Here is a 12,574-nt window from a genome sequence, read left to right as displayed (position 1 = left end):
GGGGCCCTTGTTCTTTGAAGAAACCAACATGTGAATGGCCAAACTAGCAAATGAATGCGTTTACTGCTGTGGTCTGACTCCGTTCATCTCTCACACCCAGCAAGGCCCAAGCTTTACATACACAGTAGAGCCTCTGTAGGAAATGTGTCCCCATTGTGCCGTGTACGCGTTCACAGGAAAGAGAAAGGCTTATTTGTATCTGCAGGACAACATAGTAAATAAGGAGGAGGTGGAAGCAGACTGTACACTCTGTCCTTTAGATCCTCTGAGTGCGTGCTTCCATGCACACACGCACCATGGACCCTTCGGGTAGTGGCATAAAGCTTATGGATCTTTTCTCAGAAAAATGTTAAGTGCATAAAATAAATAAGTGCATAAAACAAAACAAAATAAAAATGTTATGTGCATAAAACCACTTCTTAAGGAAGTGGTACTAAGGCTGGAGAAGCATTCCTATAATTCTGGTTTCTTGGTAGGCTAAGCTCAGAGTTACAAGTTTATGATTGACCTGGGCCACATGGAGAATAGCCTAGACTACCTAGTAAGGCTAACCTAGACTACATAGTAAGCTTCTATCACAAACTCCCACTCTACTCCCGCCAAAAGAAGAAAGTGGTAAACAATGTAGTTATACGTGTACTTATTAATTCATTATATAACAGCCAGGTGGTGGTGGCACAGGCCTTTAATCCCAGCACTTGGGAGGCAGAGGCAAGCAGATCTCTGTGAGTTAGAGGCTAGCCTGATCTACAGAGCAAGTTCCAGGACAGGCTCCAAAGCTACAGAGAAACCCTGTCTGGAAAAAACAAACAAAGAAAATAATAGTTTATTATATAACAAGTGCCAACAGAACCTAATAGCAATCATAATTTTGAAGCTCTGATGAGTGTAAAACTTATTTTGGAGACATTTACAGCAATAGCATAAAGATATCTGTAGTTTCTGGGCTAACAAAATGGTTCAGTGTGCTAAGGCTCTTGTGGCAATTTGAACCTGCTCCCCAGGACCCATGTGGTAAAAGAAGAGAACTGACCCCCGAAGTTGTCCTCAGACCTCCACATGCATGAGGTGACATGTGCCACCCATCCTTCAAACAAAAACTTTGAAAAGTCAGTGGTCTCTACTGAAGACAAAGTCACAGGTGCTAGTCACTACTATGGTCCTCGCCTCTAGCAACATTCAGAGATTTCTCTTTGTCTATGACAGTTCATAGTGTCAGGTGCATGCCCCCCCCCCTTGTTAGTAGCTGGGGCTCTTGTCTTTTGCAGGCTGTGAGAAATGTATGCTGTTTTATTCAAACGGCTTCAGCCTCCTTCTTATCTGCCTGACATGCCTACTGTCAGGACACTGGCTCTTCAGGGTCTAACTTTTGTTTATTTTGCATTCTTGTCTACTTCCTGGGAGCCAGGCGAGTCTTGCAGTTAAGCAACTCTTTCTTTCCCCTGTATTAATTCGAATCAGTGGCTATCTAGCGCTTAAGTGTTTGGTCTTCTATAGTCTAAACAGTACCTTCAAAAACATTATTACTTCTTTGAGAATTTCATCTCATCTGTTTTGATCATGTTCACCCCAACTCCACCCAGGTACACCCCCACCTCCCTGTGCCTTCCAACATCCGTCTTCTTCATTTTATTCAATAATACATCTACTCTCCACATTGTTCTAAGTGTAGGGCCATGCACTGCAGTGTGCTTGACCTGCCAGGAGCTACACCCTTAAGGAAAATGGACTCTCCATTCCCCAGAAGCCACCAGCTACCCAAAGTTCCCCAGTTAGGGATGGGGGCTCATGGACACCCTTCCCACTCCATGGCTGATCCCATGCAGGCCTTATACAGGCATCCAAAGCACAGTCAGTGGTCCTGTAAACAGTATCTTTTAAAGAAAAAAAAAAGGTGTTTAAAGCCAAGAATGGTGGTACATACCTGTAATCTCAGTACTCGGAAAATGGAGACAGGGGGCTCGGGGATTCAAAGCCAGCCTCAGATACATGGTAAGTTTGATGCCAGTCTGGGCTACATGAGACTGTGTCTCGAAAAAGATTCAAAAAGAAATTAAATTTTGATGTCTAATTTATTATTGTGTGTTTTCATATTCTATCGAAAAATAACAGATCAAATATGGTCCCATGTTTTTATTATTTTCCAGTGACCTGTCTTCTGTATTTCACGTGTGCATTTCTAGGTCTTTTTGATTTTGGCTCTTTGCATATGTATTTTCCTCCTCGTTTCATTAAGGATCTGCTGTCCCTAAGTGACACTTGGCGTGCCTGTTCTGATTCTTGCTGGAGGTAGCACATGTCACCCAGCTTGTTGGCATTCTCTTCGGGTAGCTTTCTTCCTCAGATGTCTGGTGACTTTCCGTCAGTTTTTCACCCACGGGTCACCCACTGCTCGGGTCTGGAATGTTCCGGGTCAGGGCTCTTTGGTCTGAGTCATTCTGATACAATGAGAAAGGAGAGGTACCTTGAAAGCAGAGAGTCCTGGGCACCCTCAGATCCTCAGGGAACCCCTGGCAGTTCTGCTAGCCTTGTTTTTGTGAACTTGACATAAACTAGAGCCATGCGGGAGGAAGGAGCTTCAACTGAGGAATTGGCCTCTATCAGGTGGGCATTGTCTTGATTAAAGATTGACATGTGAGGGCCCCGCCCACAATGGGCGGGGCCACCCCGGCTGGCGTTCTTTGGTTATATAAGAGCTCTGACTGCGCGCGTGCCGATCCAGTTCCCAGCGTTCTTTCTAGGTCTCTCCCATCAGTTCCTGCCTTGAATTCCTGCTCTGACGTCCTCAATGAAGAGATGATGTACTGTACTGAAAATGTAAGCCAGCTAAGCCCTTGCCCCCCACCCCAAGTTGCTTGGAGGTCATGGTGTCTATCACAGCAACACAAAGCCACCTAGGACAAGTCCCAAGCCCCTTGGGCAAGGTGTTAGGAGTTGGTCCTTAATGTGTTCAGAGTCGGCAGCCCTGTGAGGGTTACCCACCCTACGGGACTAGCGAGTGAGTGTCTCAGGCAAAGTAAGCCCGTTTGCCCGATTGTTCCGTTCTTAACCCACCAACGCCTGTGCGGGCCTCACAGGCTGGAGGGTCTCTCAGCGGCGAAGGACAATTGCTACTCTTACAGAGTTAATTCACTGTGGCAGTGAGGGCAGAACCCAGGCCCTCAGCGTGCCAGGCCGTCACTGTCTGCAGAGTGTGGTGTACACCGTCGGCCCAGAAGCAAAATTTCAGGTGCCTTTCTCTCGCCTCAGCCATCTTTACTGGCAGAAAATGCCGTTTCCTGGGGTGCAGTTGACACACAGAGAAGGGACGTTATTTTACACATTGTCGTTCTAAGCCTTGCTCTATTAAAATCTTTTTTCTTAGCCATTAAGCCGCATGCTATTTGTTTCTTTTTCTTTTTTCTTTTTTTGCATTTTGTATAGCCCTTTGTAAGCAGAGATACGCTCGCGATCCCGTTTTCCAGGTGCCCCAGAGCTGATGAAATCATTTACGTTATACTTAACTGTAGAAAAAGCTAGTGAACACACTGGGGTGAGTCTGAGGTGGGGTTAATGCAGAAGGCAAGGAAGAAACAAAATGGATAGTTCCTAGGGAAACCAGCAGTCCACTCAGGTCCCAGGTCAGATTAGACCCATCTTCTTGGAGCCGCTCTGCTACCGGTCCGACACCGAACAAACCCGCCGCTCACATCACGGCTGCCCTGAGTATTGTCTTTAATCTGTTTTGTCTACAAGTTTTGTGCCGGCTGTGTGGTTCTGTTCCGGCCATCTCTGACTCCTCACATCCTTGCCTTCCTGCGCCTGGGACCCAAAAGGCAATGGATACGGAGCCAGATCAGAAACCTACCTTTTTTTCTCCAAGACAAATGAAGCAGTGTAGTCGGTCTCTGGCCCAGATTCTCAACTGTCAGGGATTCTGCGTGTGTGTAATGAGCTCAGGGCGGCCTTCAGGGTAAGTCAGGCAAGGGTGGACCGCCCTGGGATGAAAAGCTTGGATCTGAGCTGCTAGACAGTGTCTGGAATCGTACACAAAAGAGAATTGAATTGTAGATCAGCTGGGAAGCTAGCGAGCAGGCCCCAGTGCCCTTGGCCGCTGGGGCTGGAGCCTGTGGGAGCGCATAGCTGGCATTTTTTTTTTTTTTTTAAAAAAGCATTGCGATTAGGAAGTCTTTTGCTTCCTCTGGGAGGAGGCTTGGATCCAGTGGGCCCGAGGTAGGATGGAAGCTTTTGTTTTGTTTTGGTAACAAAAAAAAAAATAATAATAAAATAAATAAACCAGATTTGGCTTGGGTGTTACGAGGCACCCGGCAGATGAATGCTTTGCCGGGTGTTTAGTGAGAAGCAAGCTTGAGAGCCTGTGGTCACATTGGGCGACAGCAAGTGTGTGGAGAAGCTGTGACCACGGTTTTGGAAGAGGGGGTTCCTACTGGACTCTCCAGACGCTCTCCTTATTTGGGAAACCTCCAAGCACCGATTCACAGTAAGTTCTGAGGTCTGCTCCTGGCTGGCGCCTTATCAGATGCACTTAGGGCAGCGGCTCTCAACTTGTGGGTCATGACCCCCTGGCTTGCATATCAGGTATTTACATTACAGTTCCTCATGGTAGCGATATTACAGTTATGAATTAGCAACAAAAACAATTTTACTGTTGAGGTTCACCAGAATGAGGGACTGTAGTCAAGGGTCGCAGCATTAGGAAGGTTGAGAACCACTGGCTTAGGGGCTAGCATCACCTCCAGATGGTGGAATCACCTTCAGATGGCGGCATCTTGGAAAGCCTTCACCAGGGCACTAAAGGGAGGCGTGTGCTGGGCATCTCATGGAGTTTCAGGCGGGTTTTCTTTGACACAGAATACTCATCACCCTGCCTCAAGCTCATGTCTCATAGGCTGTCCAGACAGGGCTGGCGAGGTGGCTATGTGGGTAAGGGTGCTTACAGCCAGGCCTGACTTTGATCCCTGGAATCCACAGGGTGGAAGGAGACAACCCACTCCTACAGGTTGTCGTTTAACTTCCACATGTATACCGTGTGCATGCATGCTCACATGTGCGTGCATGTGTGCATACACACATATAAATAATTGCCAAAAAATTAAAATTTAAAAATTCTCTTTGACTTTACTGGCATGCTGTCCTGACATCCTTTTGTTATAGTCTATTGTTTATATACTGTGTATGTGTGTGCACACACATGTGTACATGTCTGTGTATACATGCATGCCATGATGTAAGCGTGGGGTCGATCCTTTCCTTCCATTGTGTGGGTTTGGGGGATGGAACTCGAGTTATCAGATCTATATCTCCTGAGCCAGCTTGCCAGCCCTAGAGAGAATTTTTGTTGGATTTCTTTCCATTTTTATTCTATGTGTTTGGGTGTTTTGCCTCGATACGTGTCTACATATCGTTTACCTGCAGTGCCTGTGGAGGTCAAAGGAGAATGCTGGGTCCTCTGCAAGAGCAGCAAGTGCTCTTAACCACTGTGCCGTCTCTCCAGCGCCCCCTAGGGAGAACTTCTGAAACATTTCTTGTTCATGTACATTGCTCTTACAAAATAATGGGCTCAGCGGTGACATTTTCACAGCATGTATGTAACATGCTTTGATCTGAGAACACCACTTTATATAAATATGCAGCATGGACTGGCAGACGTGTGTTTAGCGGCATTTCAGGATCTGTCAAAAATTCTGTCCTAATCTAAAGCCACAACCTATTTATTTATTTTTTGGTTTTTTGAGACAGGGTTTCTCTGTGTAACTCTGACTGTCCTGGAACTAGCTCTGTAGACCAGGCTGGCCTCAGACTCACAGAGATCCACCTACTTCTGCCTTTTGAGTGCTGGGATTAAAGGCGTGCACCTCCACTGCCGGGCAAATGTTAATAATGTTTTTCTTTTGTGTTCATTGATGAATTGCCTGTACGTATGTCTGTGTGAGGGTGTCAGAAGCCCTGGAACTGGAGTTACAGAGAGGTGTGAGCTGTCGTGCGGTTGCTGGAAATTGAAACCAGGTCCTCTTGAAGAATAGTCAGTGCTCTTAACCACGAGCCATTTCTTTGGTCCTCTCCCTCCCCCAGTCTTTGTCTTGACTCCACCATGGAACTCTGGGATCAGGCACAGTTACTGTGTGGGGCTTTTATGGAGGCTCTGGGGATGCCATCCTCTGGTTCTTATGCTTGTACAATAAGATGGTAAGTGCCTTACCCAAGTAGTTGAGAGCTCTGTCCTGATCTGCAGGGAGAGGGAAAGGCAGAGAAGGGAGAAGGGAAGCGGGGGAAGGGGGAGGAAGCAGGAGCAGAATGAGAGTGAGCTTTAACCTAGAGTAGGCTTTTGGAACCTCAAAGCCCACCCCCAGTGACACAGTTCCCTCAACAAGGCCACACCTCCTAGTCCTTCTAATTCTTTCCAACAGTGCCACTCTGGGTGACTAAGCATCTAAATACATGAGCCTATGGGGGACATTCTTATTCAAACTACCACACTGGCCTACATGAGAGCTCCACATCTCAAAATAAAACCAATACAAATAAAACCTCAAGTGTTCTTCTTAGTACTGAGCTTCTAACCAGCTCTGGGCCTCACTCCTGCACCCTAGAAAGAACTAGGGCTGAAGGGAATGAGTTCTGAACCCAGATCTGCTGTTGCTGATCTTCCACGAGCAGGTGTATTGACTTCTCTGAGCTTCAGCTTCCCAATGGTAGAATGATCTCTAGGTCCCCTGTTGTTGGAAGCTTCTAGGTGGCCATGCCACTGAGGTCCTCCGTGCAGTCCCTGGCACCTATTATTGCCACCTTTGTGGCTAATGCCTTCTTCACCCTTGTCTCCACTCTCTTACCCAAGATCTCTGTGGGGCTCCAGTGTGTGTGTGTGTGTCAGAGCTCTAGATGTGAACATCAGGATCCAGAGGGGACAAAGGGCAAAGCTCCCATGATGCCCAGGGCTTGCACCCTCCTTTTCACAGGATGCAGAGTGGCTCCAACCCAGTCTAGGCTTTCGGTGACTCTTCTGTCAATCTCTCTTCTCAGAGTTCCAACTAACCAGCTGAAGATTGTCCTTCAGAGACGTGGGAAGAGAGAACCCTCCCCAGCTCCACGTGCTTTCCATAGAACGTGCTTTCCATAGACTGTTCAGTCAGCAAATGCTGCCTCTTAGGGGAAATGCAAGCGAACACAAGAACACAAGAGCTGGCAGCCGCAACTCAAGTTCCCCCAAGGCAAGTGGGCAGGCAGGTCAGGGACGTGGGCTTGGGCTGCAGACCTGTGACCCGCCTCAGGCAGCTTCCTAGCTTCTATAGGATGTGTTAGAGACCCAGCGTGGGGATCTGCAGATAGATGTCAGCATTTACATACATTCCACTGCCTGGGCCTGGAGGGGGACAGTGTCCCAGGGTTACACAGCAATTTAAAAGGCACCTACACTCACTGCAGTTAAGTGTCTGAAGTGATGAGGTTAATGCCATTTTGTTTTTTGTGGGTTTTGTTGTTATTGTTGTTGTTTTGTTTTGTTGTTTTTTTCTGAGACAGAGTTTCTCTTTTCTCTGTATAGCCCTGGCTATCCTGGAACTCGCTCTGTAGACCAGGCTGGCCTCAAACTCAGAGATTTGCCTGCCTCTGGCATTAAAAGGCATTAAAAGTGTGCATCACCACTGCCTGGTTATTAATACTTTTTATATGATCACAACTCGCCAAGATGGAAACCCACACACACACCAGTACCCATTTGATCTTAATATTTTTGTATGTGTACATTTCTGTGTGTGCAGGTGCACGTGTGTGTGCAGATGCACGTGCATGTGTGTGTGTGCCTATCCCAAAGACAAGCTCAGGTGTTATTCCTTAGGAGCCATTCCTCACCTGTGCTTTGAGACAATAGCTCTCTGGAACCCAGGTTCTCCAATTAGGCTAGGCTGGCTGACCAGCAAACCCCAAGGATCTGCCTGTTTCTGCCTCCCCAGCGCTGACATTACAAGTGTGTGCCCCCACACCCGGCTATTTTTCCACGACTACTGGAGATCAAACTGATGTCATCTTCTTGCGAGACAAACGCTTTACCATCTCCCTAGCTGCCCTTCTGGCTGTCTTCAGGATAGGATCTCACTATGTAGTCTAGACTGGACTCAGATCCACCATCCTCCTGCCTCAGCTTCCCCAAAGCTGGAATTGCTGGTGTGCACCATCATGCCTGGTTGTCCTTCCCTGTCAGCTTGACGTCTGAATGTCTTCTCCTGTGGCTGTGATAGGATACAACAACAAAAGCAACTTAAAGGGCAAAACGCTCATTCTGGCCCCCAGTTTGGGAGACTGTCCATCATGATCCCCTGCCCCCTCGGCGGGGCTCACAGCAGCAGGCTTGAAGCAGCTCGTCATGTGCCATCTACAACCAGGAAACAGAAAGCAATAACTGTATGCTGCTGCCCCGCTTGCTCTCTTCAGTTTAGACAGTCCAGTTTTCACACCAAGCCCACAGTTCAGATAAATTGTCCCACATCCATCAACTTATGATAGTGCCCCACATGCATGCCCAGAAGGCATCTCTCCGGTGCTTCCGGATCGTCCAAGTTGACATTAACATTCAATGTCTGAGGTGGCACAGTGTTGTTGAGGGACTAGGAACGGGACAGTGTGAATGGCAAGTAGGGTCGGCCTAGACCTGTAATCCCAGATGATCACAAAGCTGAGGATGGAGAAGACTCGAGGGCTGTGCTGGGATACGGAAAAATTTCCAGGCCAATTTAGGGAAACCCTGTCTCAAAAATTTAGAAGAAAAGTAAAATCAGGCTTGGAGATTGTGGTAGTTTGAATGTAATTAGGCCTCATAATCTCATAGGGAGTGGCACTATTAGGAGATGTGGTTTTGTTGGGGTGGGTATGGCCTTGTTGAAGTGTGTCACTGTGGGGGTGAGCTTTGAGGTTTCCTATGCTCAGGATACTGCCCAGTGTCTCAGTCCATTTCCTGTTGCCTGTAAGATGTAGGGTCTCAGCTCCTACCCCGGCACCATGTCTGCCTGCACACCACCATGCTCCCCATCATGATGATAATGGACTGAACCTCTAAAACTGTAAGAGAGTCACCCTGATTAAATGTTTTCTTTATAATAGTTGCCGTGGTCATGGTATCTCTTCACAGCAATGGAAACCCTGACTAAGACAGGTTATAGGTAACTTTTGTAGCTGTGTGAGGTCCAGAGTTGGGGGGGGGTCTGGGAATGGGGGAGAAGATTAGAAGATTAGAAGATTAGAAGATCAGCGCATCACAGTGGGATGTGGGGAGCTGAAGCTGGGTCTTGAATCCAGTTTCAAACTTCGACTTTGCAACTTACCATCTGTCTGAGCTCAGGATGGTATCTAACCTTCCGAGTCTCAGGGTCTTCGCCTGTAAAAGGGAGAGACAGCACAGGGGTTGTTGTGAACAAGCATTTCTACTCTCTCTACCCGACACAGAACCTGCCGTTCATAACAACTCCACTGATTAGTTGGCAAGAGCAGGTTGAACCCATACGAGGGAAGTCTGAGCTGGCAAGGAATGAGGAGCTCTCTCACCAGCAAACCATGAATGAGCTGTGGGTTTCAGGGTTACTGGCACACTGAGAAACCAGGAGCCTCAGATGCAGGCAAATGACCCAGGACAGGAAACCTCTGTCTGAAACTCACAATGGTGCCTAGATCAGAATTTTTGGGAAGACAAACACTTGACTTACAGAGATGATTTTGATTCTCTCAGAGAAAGGAAGGAGGCAAGGAAGACAGTTCTAGATGCCCTCACAGTCCCAGAGAGGCCTCTGGGCTTGCTTGGAGTGATGGAGAATGCCCTTCCTCAGCAGGAAGTGTCCACACGGAAGAAACGGCACAGCCCATGCTGCCAGCATGGTGGGTCACAGATAACGCTCATTTCTGCCTAACCTCTGTACCAAGCAATGTCCTGACAGAGACCTACCATCACCAAGCCTCAACAGATGCCCAGAGCTCCTTCCCCTCCCCCACTCATCTCCTGGGCAACAGTTGGTGGTTAGCAGAGGAAGACAGAGGGCCTTAATGTCATCCTCTAGATTCTCCATCATCTTCACTAATGGGATGGGGAATACTCCTTCTCTGTAAGATGCTTCTAGACCCAGGACAGGCTGAGGAGCCGCCCCTGTGTCAGAAAGGCAGGCAGGTGTGTGGGGGTAACTGTGGACTTTGTAAGCCTGTCTGGTAGAGATGGCAGGACATGTTCCCCTAATGACAAAGCCAAACCATGCAGTGGCTCATGCCTGTAATCCCGGCCCTTTGGAGGCTGAGGCAGGAGGATGGTCTTGAGTCTGACACTCCTATGGTTTACATAGTAAGTTCCAGGCCAGTCTGGATTATAGAGCAAAACCCTTGAAAACAAACAAGAGCAAACCCATAAACAACAGAAACATATAATATATAATTTATAATATGCCTGGTGGGTGGTGCGATAAACTCAGCCCTGGGGAGGCTAAGGCACAAGAGTTGTCGTGAGATCCAGGCCAGCACAGGCTGTTGTGTTGTGTGTTTGGCCCAGGCTCTGCCCTAGGCTGGGTCAGCTACTGGCTCTCTTCAGCACAGGCTGATGGAACCTTTGGGGCCACAGCAGTGCTTCTGTGGCGGAAGCAGAAGGGAGGACAGGACTGGACAAAAGCCTTCACTGTGTACCCATCTATAAAATACTCTTGCACGCTTGGCCCAAGCTCATGCACTGTAATTATCTTGAGGTTCTATGCGTTAAAGTGGAGAGGAGGTAAGATTAGTGTTGTCAGGGGCTGGGAATATACTGCCGATGGCTATGATGTTCTTCAGGGATGATGGGCATTTCCTTTTATGTGTGTGTATGTATGTTGGTGTATGTGTGCTGTACATACATGTTGGGGTGGGATACAGGTATATGGACATGAACAGCAGCTAGAAGAGGATGGTAGGCACCCTGCTCTCTCATTCTTAGCCTCAGTCCCTTGAGATGGCACCTCTCATTGAACCTGGAGCAAGGCTGGGAGCCAGCAATCACCAGTCATCTACCTAATCTCTCGTAGAACTGAGGCTGCAGATGTGTGGCCACGTCTAGCCTTTTTATGTGGATGCTGGGATCCGATCTTACATTCCTGGGCTGATGGTCAATTGCTCTTACCCACTGAGCCATCTCCCCAACTCCATAACAGGTATTTCCTAGTATTAGATAGTGGAGACACCTGCATCCTATAAACACACGGAAAATAATCAGTCTTTAAATCTCTGAGACAAGAGCTGTTGGCTTAGGAGCTGCATTTCATGTTTGAACATTGATAATTAAATAAATGAATGCTGTCATTATATGAGCAACCCCCAAAGGGTACACAGTGAGATTTATTTATTCATTTGGCAGTGTTGGGGATCAAACCTAGAGCCTTTGGTGCCTGTTAGGCAAGTTCTATCACAGAACTACATACTGAGCCTTACAGAGTAAAATGTAAAAACTTTTAAAGAAGGCTGGAGAGATGACTCAGTGGTTAAGAGCACTGGCTGCTCTTTCAAAGGACCCAGATTTAATCCCCAGCACCCACATGGTGGCTCATGGGTTGTCTGGAATTCCAGAGAACCCAACCTCCTCTTCTAATCGCCTTTGGCTCTTCTTATATATGGTGTGCAGACATGCACGCAAGCAAAACATCCATACAGATCAAAACAAAATACAAAGGAGCAGTGTGGAAAGAAGACAGAATCCACCAGGGCAGACCAAGGCAGTAGGTGCTGTGTCCCATGTTCAATCCTTATGTTTGCACCGCACCTAGCAGAAAGACTGAAGGGAGATGCTGAGGGGGTCAGTCAAGGATGGCTACAGAAACACTGCATGGTTGTCTGTTAAGCCAGCTCCCCCAAAGTCAGAGCCAAGCAAAGAAAGGGGAAGGTACCCAGAGGGAAAAGGGATACAGGCAAGACAGGAACAATGAAGATGCCAAAGCAGGCCAGGCACAGAAGGATGAAGGTGCCAGAAAACCATGTGTGTGTGTGTGTGTATGTGTGTGTGTCTGTGTGTGTCTGTGGTGTTAGCATGTCCATCTGTGACTGTACATCTTGAAATACTATCTTATCAAGTTTTACAAAAAATGCAGAATTTTATTTAAAAAGATAAAGGCTAATATATAAAAGTTCCTTTCACTGCTATAGAGAGTTGTGTCCTCCTGGAGGAACCACTGCTTTGCAGCTTACATGAGTAGGTTATACCTCTGCTCAAGCTTTTCGTGGCCCTTCTAGTCAGTCCACAGTAACTGGGAGCATGCGCTATGTGTGTACCAGGCACCAGTACTCTGTCTATGCGCGGACCTTCGCATCTGGTGTGTTTCCTTGGTCCGGCCATCTCATAGTTGGGGGAGCTGCAGCTTCTGCAGCTTCCCAAGCAGGGTGCATGCCTTCAGTCCCAGCACTCAGGAGACAGAGGCAGGTGGGTTTCTGTGAGTTTTAGGTTAGCCTGCTCTGCAGAGTTCCAGGACAGCCAGGGTTACACAGTTGAGACTTTCTCAAGACAAAGTTTTCCCAGGTCAAAGTTAGTAGAAGGTCAACCAGAGCCTCAAACTACATATCCTGGCCTCAACCCAAGCTTCATTCC

The sequence above is a fragment of the Arvicola amphibius genome, chromosome 9 (genome assembly GCF_903992535.2).
Source record: "Arvicola amphibius chromosome 9, mArvAmp1.2, whole genome shotgun sequence".
NCBI classification, from domain to species: Eukaryota; Metazoa; Chordata; class Mammalia; order Rodentia; family Cricetidae; genus Arvicola; species Arvicola amphibius.
The sequence above is the reverse complement of the archived record's forward strand: the minus strand, read 5'-3'. Positions refer to the sequence as shown.